The following is a 13808-nucleotide window of genomic DNA, read 5'->3' as shown; positions in this document are numbered from 1 at the left end:
ATGTACCTACTGTATTAGTCTGTTTTTACACTGCTGATAAAGACATACTTGAGACAGGGTAATTTGTAAAGAAAAAGAGGTTTAATGAACTCACAGTCCCACGTGACTAGGGAAGCCTCACAATCATGGTGGATGGCAAACGGCACGTCTTACATGGTGGTAGACAAGAGAGAAATGAGAGCCAAGCAAAAGGGAGACCCCTTATAAAACCATCAGCTCTCATGAGACTTACTCACTACCATGAGAATGGTATGGAGAAAACTGCTCCCATGATTCAATTACCTCCCACTAGGTCTTTCCCACAACACGTGGGAATTATGGGAGTTACAATTCAAGATAAGATTCGGGTGGGGACCCAGCCAAGCCATATCACCTACATAAACAAATCCTCAACACATATTTTCGGGAGAAAAAGACAAGTTGCACAAACATCTTGTACCATATGAAGCCTTTTTTAAACAACCAAAAGGTTCTGAAAAAATAAAACAATATTTGTATTTTCTATAGGTACATACACATGCATAAAAATACAAAGGAAATTCTGGCTGTACAGATGTGTGCTAAGAAAAAATTCTTAGAAAATTGTTTGGAAGAAAAGTCAGCAAATTGATACAGCAGCACAGCTGGGGAGGAGCATGGTAAGGGTATGTACCAGAAGCACCTTCACTCTTATTTTTATATGACAGTTTATTATTTTATACATTTATTATTGCTTAATGACAAATCAATATTTTAGCTGACACAAAAAATCCTCTGTAAAAATTCAGGGAGTTAATATTATCTAATAGTTCCCCAATCCATGTTTGATTTTATATATCAAATATATGTTACAGGAACATAGAATTTTTATATAATACAGTACCCTACGTATGTGTCCAATAAATATCACTTACAGGCATGGATGAATGAACAAAAGCTGAGCGGATACATTTCCCCTCCATCCTTTAAAGATGGAGGCTCCTGAATTACTGTTTTACCACCTCTTTGCCATATCTGAAATCTAGTTCAGAGAAGAAAATCATGCAAATAATTAGAATTGCCACTTATTGAAGATCTTTCTATATGCTGCTGGCTTTAAAGAATTTTACTTTCCTAATATTCTTTTCCTGTTACTATTGCTGCATCAAATAAAAGGTCATCCCAAAAATTAGTGGCTTAAAGCAACCATTTTCATGTATTCTCAGATTGTGAGGGTGAGGATACTGAAAAGGGCACAAAGGGTTAGCTAGTCTCTGCTTCACAACGTCTGGGTTTCTGCTAGGAAAACTGGAATACTGGAAGTGACTTGATAGTTGATAGCTGGAATTATCTGGAATGTCTTCTCTCATGTAGCTGACGGTTAATGCTGACCATTAGTAGGAACCTCACTTGGGTCTGTTGGCAGTAACACCTACATGTGACTTCTCCATGAGGCTGCTTGAGCTTTCTCTTAACGTGGCAACTTCAGGGTATTTGGACTTCTTACATAATAGCACCAGATTCCAGATGTGAATACCTCATTGGTTATAAGTAAGTTAAAAGCCTGTCCCAATTCAAGGAAATAAAAATTAAACTCTTCTTCTGGATGGAGGCAATGGGTATGTTCTAGAAAAGCATAGGCCAGGAGATCTTTTACTGCCATCTTTAGGAAACATAATCTGGCACACCTTCATAACAATCCTCTTCTGCAAATAGGTGAATAATCCATTTCATAGATGAGAGAGCAGGCACAGAGAATATTTTATTTTCCAAAGTCAAATTACTCGATGGCAAGTGGCTGAGCAAGGATTCAAACTCAAGTCTGTGTGTCCCCAAAGCCTCCTCTCCCCACCCCTCATTGCCATCACATCAGGTGGACATTATATTTATGTATTTCATCCTGCTTTTATTGCTTATCAGGGACACATACCCAGGTACCAAATGTTATCTTACATAGAGATTGCGTCTTCTTGCAATTTTCAGCCCACATGACTGGTTCAATAACCTACCCCTCAGTAGTAAATAGGAAGCCATTGAGATGAGTCTGTTCTGAAGGTCCAGGAAAATTGCTATTAAGAGACCAGAGTTTGAGCAGTGTTGGCGACTTCAGGATGGTAGCTGATCCACAGTGATCGTTGACTCCAGTGAAAAATGATCCTCCATCTATGTGACACAATTATTTGGGTATTTACCACAAAGGCCCTTAAATGGGCCCCTTTCGATCAGAAAATAAGAAATAAGCTGAGGGAGAAAAATAGCTAAATTTAAATGTAACTGCTCACATTGTTTTGTCCTTAGATGGATGGCAGGTCTCTCTCATTATTCACCACGCACAGACATGCTACCAAGAGTGATTTGGCAACTTGTGAAGATAAATCACAACCAGGATGGCTGCTGTCACTGTTCCATTGAGAATGTGACTCTGGGGGCTGACAGAGTGTGGGGGCAAGTACATGCATGGGTCCAGCTGGTGCAAAGTTTGAGAGAAAAAGGAGGACCCAGAGAAAGGAAAACAGAAGAAAAGCAATAAAAATACCATGTCTTCCCCGACGTCGTTCCCAAGTGCCATGCTTTCGAGAGAACTAATGTTTTTGTGAGTCCCCAACAGGTCAGAAGGAAGACAGATGGTGGGTTACCGAAGCAGGAGGGGAGGAGGTTATGAATTCAACCGTCAATGAGAAGAAAACACAGATTCAATATGTAGCTCAGGAGAAAATGGAAGAAAGCAGCATGGCACTCTAAGAGTCTGAAGGGAGTTGTATTTTCTGGATATTTTGGATGAAATATTTTATACATGACACAAAGCCGAGATCTTCCCAAATTAACTTTGTTTATTCTATTTTTGTAACCTATATTTTTGTGATGATAAAAGCAACACCTTCTAATAATTAAATTTTTGCAAATATAGTAAAATACATAAAAATTCATATGCATTCCATCTAGGAGTAACCAATGTGAATATCTTGCTATACAGTCTTCCAGTTTCCTTCTTGTATATGTACATAGAACTATATGTCCTGCAAAAATGGGCTCGGATAACACCTAATGTTTTGTGTTCTGCAATTTTCGTTGCTTATATCATGAGCTGCTTTCTATGTCAAAAAGTAGACATTTACATAATCATTTTAATGGAGGCTTAATCTTCCATGATAATATTAGTTTATCAATCCACTAGTACTGGATGTTTAGAGCTCTGAATCTGTTTCTTTTTGCAAATAATAAAACATGAACATCTTTGCACATATACCTTTATGTACTTACTTGCTTCTGATGCATTTCTCAAGGTGTTTTTTAGTAAGATGAGGAATATTATTAAAAAGTTATATACGTATTACTAAATTATTATTTTGCTAAGCTGTGCCAATAATTATCTAAAGTCAAAGCTAAAAGGATGCAATTTGCTTCTTTCTCTCTTTCTTTTCTTTCTTTCTTTTCTTTCTTTCTTTTCTTTCTTTCTTTCCTTCTTTCTTTCTTTCTTTCTTTCTTTCTTTCTTTCTTTCTTTCTTTCTTTCTTTCTTTCTTTCTTTCTTTCTCTCTCTCTCTCTCTCTCTCTTCATTTCTCTTTTCCCCCATTCTTCTTCCCTTGCCTCTTTCTCTCTTCACTAGTCAGTAACTGCTATTGTTGAAGCAGTTTATTTTGCTCAGGGAACCTACAGATGAGGGCAGGCGTTGGAAATCGTGGCCCACGGGCCAATCAGGCCCACCACCAATTTTTGTTAGGCCCATAAGCTAAGAATAGTGTTTTTATTTTTAAATGGTTGAAAAAAAATCAAAAGAAGAGTAATCTGTTGTGATACACACAATTACATAAATTTTAAATTTTAGTGTCCATAAATAAGTTTCACTTAAACATAGTGACTCTGTTTCTTTACATATTGTCTGTGGTGCTTTCACCCTGCAACAGCAGAGTTGAGAAACTGGGACAGATAATGTCTACATTGCTCACAAGGTAAGAAATATTTACTATCTGATCCGTTTGTAGGAAAAGTGTGTGGACTCCTGAGCTAGTGACAATAATGTTTCTAGCTTTCACTGGAGACCAGAAACTCTCCTAGGAGAACATCATAGCAGCAGCAGTTAAGAGTGTGATAGTCAACAGGTCTCCTGGGTTCAAATTCCACCTTAGTGACTTACTAACTGTGGGACCTTAGACTGGTTGTTAAAAGTCTCTTGCTAAAACAGCCCCAACTGCAGAAAGGAAAGAATAGTACATACTACTGACAACCAATGTTATCACCAGGATCAAGTAAAGGGAGGAATAAAAAGTGTTTACCGTAAGTGCCTAGTGCATAGCAAAAAAATTATTGTTACTATTTGCTTTTCACTTTTGGAAATTTAACTTAAAATTTGTTCAAATATCTTTAATCCTGGAATTTTAACTTATTCTGTTATTCTTTCTTATCCTTGAATAATTTTTGGTTCCAGAACAGATGGTGCCAATATTATCAAAATAAAATTTATAGTTTGAGAAGACTTCTTAAACGGAATAAGAAAAACCATATACCATTATTTTTTTTGCCTTCTGTGATTCAAGTGCCTCTTCACTTACTTATTCATAGATAAGGCATGTTAGAATAATTTACTTTCGGGTCTCAAAAGAATGGGGAAGCTATGGCAGGTGCATTATGGGAGGTAGTTGGCCTCATTGAAGATGCCAACTTTCCTCAAGAGTTAGGGTTAAAAGACTCTCTAGTCTAGAAGGCATAAGACCCATCCCCAGTCCAATGCCTGCAGACATCAGTTCACAGCCATGCACCGAATACTACAGCTTGCCATTTAAGATAGTGGTCCTTATTTGCTGTTCTGCATCTATCCCTGGACTGGGCAGTTTGTGGACATGGAAAAACCCGAAGAGGTGTTCTCCCTAGGAATTCACAGATGCTCCTTGACTTACAATGAGGCTGCTTCCTGATAAGCCCATCTCAAATTGAAAATATGGTAAATCGAAAATGCGTTTAATCCATTTACCCCACAGAACATCATAGCTTAGTCTAGCCTGACTTAAATGTGTTGTGTTACTTCCGTTAGCTTACATTTGGGCAAAATCATCTAACTCTAAGCCTGTTTTCTAAGAAAGTGTTGAACAGCTCATGTAATTTATTGAATACTGCACTGAAAGTGAAAAACAGAATGATTGTATGGGTGCTCAAAGCACAGTTTCTATTGAATGTGGATCAGTTTTGCACCATCCCAAAGTCAAAAAATCCAAAGTTGAACCATTGTAAGTCAGGGACTATACACAAATCTCTTTCATAAACTTGAGACAGATCTTACTGTGGCTGAATAAAGCTCTCTCTGAGCATAATTTAAGCTCACTCTTCATTTTAAAAAGTAAAAGCATTAAAGTGAATATCTCCTAGGTGAGCAGTGAGCACCTGACCTCTACTGGGCAGGGTGGGGGGTATAGAGATGGACAAAGCTCTTGAGCCCTGCTCCCTGCATCCCCATGTCTGATTATTTAGTTTGTCCTAGCTTGAACATCATGCCCCCAGGGATGCTTTCCCTAAACATCCTGTCTGCAGGAGACCTTGCCACTATTTCCCAAAACAGCCCGGTGTATGTCTTTCAGAGCACTAAAAATATAATCATTTCTTTGTTTAATCCATTGATTTGTTTACAGTCTATGCCCACCCCCATTGTAATATAAGCTTCACAAAGGAAAGGTCTTGTCTATCTCGTTCATCAAAGTCCCCCCGCGCTTGTACAGCATTGGTGTGAATAAATACTTGTCCTGACACTCAAATTACCCACAATTTTGTTCCTCATTAAGACTGACCCTTACTCCCTCTCAACTATTATCTCTCCATTCATTCTACTAAATTCTGGTCATTTTCTTGACACACAGATATCCTTTTCTTCTCTTTTTCACACAATCTATTTCTTCCCCTAAAACATCTTTTCATTCTCCCCATTTGTACTCCCCCACTTCTTGGCTGACCACCTCTTAGCTATTCTTTAGGTTTCAGCTTCTAGATTATACTCAGCAGGAAGCCTTCCCTGATCATTTTCCATGCCCTGGCTGAGAGTTGCCTCTCTTAAATGCTCCTGTGCCCAGCACACTTCTCATCATTTCTTTCACCCCAAATGGCTATTCTTGCCTGCTGAGTTGTCTGTCTCCCCAACCAGAACAGCACAGTTTCCAACGCAGTGGCTGGCAGGTGGTCAGTGCTCAGTGATGTCTTTTTAATAAATGAATGGTTAGGCTGGGTGTGGTGGCTCACGCCTGTAATCCCAGCATTTTGGGAGGTTGAGGCAGGCAGATCATCTGAGGTCAGGAGTTCGAGATCAGCATGACCAACATGGTGAAACCCCATCCCTACTAAAAATACAAAAAGTAGCCAGGCATGGTGGTGCGTGCTTGTAATCCCAGCTACTCAGGAGACTGAGGCAGGAGGAGAATTGCTTGAACCTGGGAGGCGGAGGTTGCAGTGAGCTGAGATGGCACCACTGCACTCCAACCTGGGAGACAGAGCAAGACTCTGTCTCAAAATAAATAAATAAATAAATAAATTTAAATAAATCAATGGTTAAACATTGAAGAATCATTACCCTATATCCATAACACTAACCCGTATTTTTTTTTTTTTTTTTTTTTTTTTTTTTTGAGACAGAGTCCTGCTCTCTCGCCCAGGCTGGAGTGCAGTGGTGCGATCTCGGCTTACTGCAAGCTCCGCCTCCCGGGTTCACGCCATTCCCCTGACTCAGCCTCCCGAGTAGCTGGGGCTACAGGCGCCCGCCACCATGCCCGGCTAATTTTTTTGTATTTTTAGTATAGACGGGGTTTCACTGTGTTAGCCAGGATGGTCTCCATCTCCTGACCTGGTGATCCGCCCGTCTCGGCCTCCCAGGGTGCTGGGATTACAGGCTAACCCATATTTTTTAACACTGTATTAGTCCATTTTCATCCTGCTGTAAAGAACTGCCTGGCACTGGATAATTTATAAAGGAAAGCAGTTTAATTGACAGTTCAACACTGCTGGGGAGGGCTCAGGGAACTTACAATCGTGGTGGAAAGTGAAGAGGAAGCAAGGTACCTTCTTCACAAGGCAGCAGGAAGGAGAAGTGCTGAGTAAAGGGGAAAGAGACCTTATAAAACCATCAGATCTCACGAGAACTCATGCACTATCACGAGAACAGCATGGGGGAACCGCCCCATGATCCAATTACCTCCACCTGGCCTCTCCCTTGACACATGAGGATTATGGGGATTACAGGAATTACAATTCAAGATGAGATCTGGGTGAGGACACAAAGCCAAACCATATCAAACACTGAGAAGAAGGTGTGTGTTATTCACTAAACAATAGTAAGAACCAATTTCCCCAACATACAAAACCTTCCAAGAAATCATTGAAAAAGAAACAGAATAGAGCCATATCACAGACAATTGACAATAAAAGAATATACTTCCTAAATGCATATATGACAAGCTGCTCAATACCTGACTCAAGACAGATGTGAATTAATATTCTACGGGGAGACCACATTTTCTTTTCCAAATTGCAAAAATCAAAAGGTTTGATAATACCCTCCCTAAGTAATTGAATGGGAAAACAGGCCTTCTAGCTTATGAATGATGGGAATGTAAATTCAACAACCTCTACATAGGACAATTTGACAATATTTATCAAACTTACAAATGCGCTTACCCTTGGCCCCAGCTAGTCCACTTCTAGGTATTTATTCTGCAGAGACCCTCCCACATGTGTGGCGTGACATGCATTCAAGGTTATTGACTACAGGGTTGTTGGTAAGAGCAAAACTTTGGAAACTCCCTAAATGCCTCTAGATTCAGGGCACTTGATGAATAATGTATGATACAGCCACATATTGGAGTGCATTGCAGTTTTTTTTAAAGACAATGCTCTTTATTAATGTATATGGAATGATCTCTAAGATGAAAGACTTTAGGTTTTACAAAAAAGTAAGGCAGAAAAAACTATGTGTATAATATATTACCATTTTTGTAAAAATAAAGAGAAAAGGAGTGTGTGGGTGTGCATGTGCTTAAATATATATGTACTTATTTGTGTAAGCACAAAATACCTGATTAATAAGAAATTTGGAGAAGGGGATGCAGCTAAGAGGCAAGGTGGAAGGCTTTTTACTCAATAATTTTTGATGATTTGTAGTTTAGAATTGTGTGACTCTATTATCAGTTCAAACATTGGGCGAGGGAAGAGGGACAGAACAGAAAGAAAAGGAAGGAGAAAGATAACAAGAGTGGGAAGGGGAGAGAAAGAGAGAAGGAGTGTGCTCCAAAGGTCAGTCCCAAACCAGGACTAGAACAGTTTAGAACCAGTAGTAGAACAAACTAAGTTGCTCATGGTAACGAGGTTAAGCATCTGCCACTTCATGTACCCTTTCTTCCTCAGTAGTTATAACAAAGTAGAAAAATTAGACAGGCAAATCTCAGCCTCTCACCCCTTTTGTTTCTCCGGGTTTCTCTGATGATTCTGCAATAATTAGCAAGAGCTGGGTGCACGCTTCTAAATCTCATCTATCTGGTGACCCAAGAGATGGATCCCACCACATCCCTAGCCATCTAGAAAGAAACTCACCAGGCTCTCCTTCCTGGCCTGTCTTAAGACACAGCCCCTGTTCCTGGGGAGGGCTCTGTGATGTCGACTGCTGTAGCAACAGCTGTCACAGCTCACTTCAGCAGAAAGGATTAAACTGTCCTGAATATGTCAATCAGATATCAAAGATAAATGAACTTTGAAAAAATAAAATGTACAATTTATTTTTTAAAAATAGTCTTTGGGAGACACCCAGAATGCACTTTGAAAAATCTAAGGGAAATGTGTCATGAAAACAAATCCACACTCTGCTGTCCAACTTTAATTTGTCACTGATAACACTCGAGCAGGCTGCAGCCCAGCCAATAAATAAAGATGCTCCACCTTAATGTTCTCCAATTGCCATCTGCTGTGATGGAGGGCCGCTCCCAAAGATGCACTTGCCCCTGCACTTCAGCTCTGACCACCTCCCCCTCCTGGTCCTCTGGATGTTAACAAGCAGGCCCAGTCTTCAGGACTTTCCCCCAAGGACATCCTATGCCTGCTGCTCCAGGAAGACATTCGCCAAGGAATCCGCTAAGCTGCCTTGGCATTGCTTGCTGGTTGGGCTTGGTGATGTTTGGGGTTTTAATTCACTTTACTAAAATTGCCTTTCATTCACTTGGTGACAGGTAGTTATTTGTTTTCAGGATTCCATTTGACATTTATTGTTAGCGCAAAACACTAATAATAATAATTAGCGCCTTTTTAGAGTTGTCTGGGGTTTTCGTGCCGTTGCATTGTTACTATAAAACATCCTGAGGCTTTTCTGTGTATAAGATAGTATGATGGTATTTAAATGTAACAAAGGGGTTTATTATACTCAGGCCAGATTGCAGTGTCTCTGAGCCCCCCTCCCTGTGAGCAAGCCAAGACTTAATATCCTCCCAACTTGTCTACAATGCTAATACCTATTTTTTTTTTTTTTTTGAGATGGAGTCTCCCTCTGTCGCTCCACAGCATGGCAAAACCCCGTCTCTACTAAAAATACTATATATATATAGTATATATATGTAATATATACACACTATATATATACACACACACATATATATGAGATATATATATATATATATATATATATATATATATATATATATATATATATATATAGTATTTTTAGTAGAGATGGGGTTTTGCCATGCTGGCCAGGCTGGTCTTGAACTCCTGATCTCAGGTGATCTGCCCGCCTTGGCCTCCCAAAGTGCTGGGATTACAGGTGTGAGCCACCGCGCCCAGCCTCTTTTTATTTATTTAATTTTATTTTTTTATAGGAGGGAAACCTCAGCATGGTTTGACTTTTTTCTTAGAAACAAGCAATCCAATCTAGGATTTATGCTCTAAACTATGCCATCACATACAGTGGCCACTGGTCAATTATAACTATTTACATTTAAAGTAATTGAAATGAAATACAGTATTTGATTCCTCTGTTGCACTAGCCTCTTTGCAAGTGTTCATTAGCCACATGTGGCACAGGGCTACCACATTGAACGGTGCAGCTGCAGACCACATACAGTGTTGCGGAAAGTCCTACTGGATGGCACTGCTCTAGAACCTGGATACTAGAAATATGACCCAAAGACCAGCAGCACTGGCATGAGGTGGAGTTTTGTTCGGAAACACGGTCTCTAGTTCCCCATCCCCAGACCTAGTAACAAGCTCCCCAAGTAATGCATTTGCGCACTAATGTTTGAAACAGGAGTCGGAGAACTTTCTCCAAAGAGCCCAGCAGTGAATATTTTGGGCTTTGTGGGCCATACAGTCTCTGTTGCAACTACTCAACTCTGGCATTGTTGTGACAAAGCAACTATAGACAATACCCAAGTGAATGTGCGTGACTGTGTTCCAATACAGCTTTATGTAAAAAAACAAATGGCAGGCTATATTTGTCCCACAGCCCAGGATTTGCTGAACCCTGCTCTAGAACATTTTTAAAATGTCCCTATAAATACTATGGTACCATTTAATTCCCACTCTTGGATCTCGAAAACTAAGCATCTCTGATCAAGCATCTTGGTCTATGATCCTGGGAAAGATACTTTTCTGGAATGTCTCTGTTGGCTTGTGTCTCTGTCTCTTGTTTCTAAAGAAAACTGACCCATCTGGCCAACTAGAAGCTAATGATAAAAAGGCCGGCCAAGGTAGCTCACACCTGTAATCCCAGCACTTTGGGAGGCTGAGGCAGGTGAATCACCTGAGGAAAGGAGATCACGACCAGCCTGGCCAACATGGCGAAACCTGACTCTATTAAAATAACACAAAATTAGGTGGGCATGGTGGTATGCACCTGTAGTTCCAGCTGCTCAGGAGGCTGACAGGCTGAGGCATGAGAATCACTTGAGCCTGGGAGGCAGAGGTTGCAGTGAGCTGAGATCATGCAACTGTACTCCAGCCTAGGTGACAGAGTGAGACTCTGTCAAAAAATAATTAATTAATTAATTAATGATAAAAAGAATGAGAGTGGACAAGCTGACCATGTTCCACAAAGAGACCTAATCAATATGAAAAGGAGGACGTGGGACTGCCACACGTCTCTGCCACACAGACCCCAGTTAAACAATATGTGAAGAGGTCCCTGGGCTTTGCTGGAAGATTGGCAGGGTCAGTTCCAAGTTCTGATATGTGCTTTGCCCATCTGAGGAAGGGCTCAAGGAACCAGGAAAGAGGTAGGCAAGCCTTGAGGTCTGGCCCTGGCCCAGCCCAGGTTTGCGTCCTACATGGAAAATGTGGCCACATAAAAGAGAAAACATCTGTTAAGGTCCAAACTGACCCAGAAGGTGTGTGTGAGCCATGTGTGTGAGTACTTCTCCTAATCACAGCAAAGCGGCTCCCCTTGCACATGGGATGGAGGAAAGGCCAGGAGTTCCCTCGTGACTTTTCTGAAAGGCCCAGAGTTCCTTTCCTATGCATCAAAGCAAGAAGGCTGAAGAAGAGGAAACATCTCAGAGGATTATCTCAAAGCTCCCATTAGATTCAGGATCTCTGCCATGGATGTTTGATAAACTCTACTTGATCATGTTCAACTTGAATTCCATGAGCCAGGAACATCTGAGTAGGAAACAGATAAGTGAGTTCAAGGAAAATGGCAATTTGTTCTTTCTGTTTCTGCCAAGTTCTGGATGAAAGATAAGTCTCCACTCTACCCTCTGCCGGGTTCCATGAAGGCTAAAATGGAGATGGAGCACAGAGTATGTGTAGAGACAGGTTGGCCCTTTACAACCAGACAATTGGAATCCCTGCATTCAAATTCCAGATTGGCCGCTTGTTAGCTCTGTGACTTTCATCAGTTCACACCGTATCTCAGACCTCACTCTTCCCATCTGAAATACAAAATAAAAATACTACCCACCTTGGCATTACTGGGAGGAATAAATGAGACCATAGACAGCAAGCAAGGTGCACAGTGTAGCACATAGTGAGTGCTCAGTAAACAGCTTCTACAAGAATTATGTCATATATTCCTTAAACATCCACACATGGTAGGAATTAAATTCTCATTTTACAGGTGATGAAACTGAGGCCCAGCATGGTGAAATAACCTAGATGAGAACACAGAGGTAATAAGTGGTGGTGCTTGGATCAGAATGCACACATTTCAGCAAACTTCTATTCTTTCTATTTTGCTGTGCCATTTATTCCGAAAACCACTTAAAAGGTGTTTTTTTGTTTGTTTGTTTTTTGTTTTTTGTTTTTTTTTTTTTTGAGGATCCTTGGCTCCCATTTTTTCCAAAAACACCCTACCTGTCCTTTAAAAAATTGATCTGATGCTGAGTCTGGAGACATCATGCCACCTCAAAGACCCACTGCACAAACTGGCCCTGCTCTAGGGCTGTGAACACCAACATGACAGCCCAGAGTGACCCCAAGTCAGTTGATGGGAACATGCTGGCCTCCCATCTCCTCTTCAAAATCACTCAGAAAATGTTGTCCCCTCTACATGCTGTCTACAAATTCATCATTTTATCATTGCTTAAGACAATGAACAAGCCCGAATCTGCTGCTAAAAATTCTAAAACGAAGTCCTAGCATCACACGATTACCCTAAACTAAAGAATAGAGGGAAAAGGAAGATACGTAACAAATTTTAAAGGTGAATAACTCTTTGATCCAACAATTCAACTTTTAGAAATACCTTTTGGAAATAATCAGACAAGTGTACAGTTACATGAACAAGACTGTCTGCTGGGTGCAGTGACACACTCCTGTAATCCCAGCACTTTGGGAGACTGAGGAGGGTGGATTGCTTGACCCCAGAAGTTTGAGACCTGCCTGGGCAACATAGTGAGACCCCATTTCAAAAAAAATTGTTTTTAATTAGCCAGGCTTGGTGGAGTACACTTGTGGTCCCAGATACTCTGGAGGATGAGGTGGGAGGGTCACCTGAGCCTGGGAGCTGGAGGCTATGGAGAGCCATGATCATGCCATTGCACTCCTTCCTGGGCCTTCCTGGGCAACAGAGAGAGACCCTGAGAAAGAAAGAAAGAAGGAAAGAAAGAAAGAAGGAAAGAAGGAAAGAAAGGAAGGAAGGAAAGAAGGAAAGAAGGAAGAAAGGAAGGAAGGAAGGAAAAGAAAGAAAGAAAGATGTTCTTTTCAATGTTCCTAATTGAAAACAATCTCATTTGGGCATTGGAGCAATAAACAATGGAACAATCATTTAATAAACACCGTCTGACCATGAAGAAGGTTGGGGAGATTCCCATTGCTGGATTGCCAACAATCTATGAAGCGAAAAGTGAAAAGGGAGTGTTTATCGATTCCCCGCATCCAAAATATCATGACATGCGGTCAGCCACATCCCCTCAGCAGTCCCCCGAGTGACCACGTGTCACGACGGCCATTGCATGTTTACCTCCACCTGGAAGCAGCCCTTCACTCTTCCTCCTCTTTCTTAACTGCTCCTCTAGCATAAAAGTCTTCACACAACAACCAAACTGCGCCTGTAAAAACACAAACCAGAGAAGGATAGCATCCAAACCACTACCTGTGGTCTGCGAAGCTCTATCTGTGCTGGCCGCTGCCTGTCACTTACAGTCATCTCATCCTACACTCCACCCCGACACTGGCTGTCTTGCTGATCCTTGCACCAATGTTATTTCTATCCTTCAGCCTTTCACCTGCTGTTCCTCTGTTGTGGACAGGGGGGATCTCACTTCCTAACTCTAAGAAGCCTAACAGTTACTTCTGTCTTAGTTTCTCTCCAAATGCCACCTCCTGAGAGAGGCTTCTAGTGGTTAAAATCACCCGCCCACCATGCCATCATCATTCTCCAATCCATGAGCCATTTTTTTC

At 40.9% G+C, this 13808-nt stretch overlaps 1 long non-coding RNA gene across 1 annotated transcript; it reads right to left on the bottom strand.

The window, feature by feature from the left end:
* Window positions 1-11062: 11062 nt before the first annotated feature.
* Window positions 11063-13443, bottom strand: LOC105470658 (uncharacterized). Its single transcript, XR_980668.3, has 3 exons — window positions 13369-13443; window positions 11869-12058; window positions 11063-11567 (listed from the first exon to the last, which is right to left on the bottom strand). It is a non-coding gene; the product is annotated as an uncharacterized lncRNA (long non-coding RNA).
* Window positions 13444-13808: the final 365 nt, after the last annotated feature.

The sequence above is a fragment of the Macaca nemestrina genome, chromosome 15 (assembly GCF_043159975.1).
Source record: "Macaca nemestrina isolate mMacNem1 chromosome 15, mMacNem.hap1, whole genome shotgun sequence".
Classification (NCBI taxonomy): domain Eukaryota; kingdom Metazoa; phylum Chordata; class Mammalia; order Primates; family Cercopithecidae; genus Macaca; species Macaca nemestrina.
Note: the sequence above shows the minus strand (reverse complement) of the source record. Positions and strands in the feature narration are given on the sequence as shown.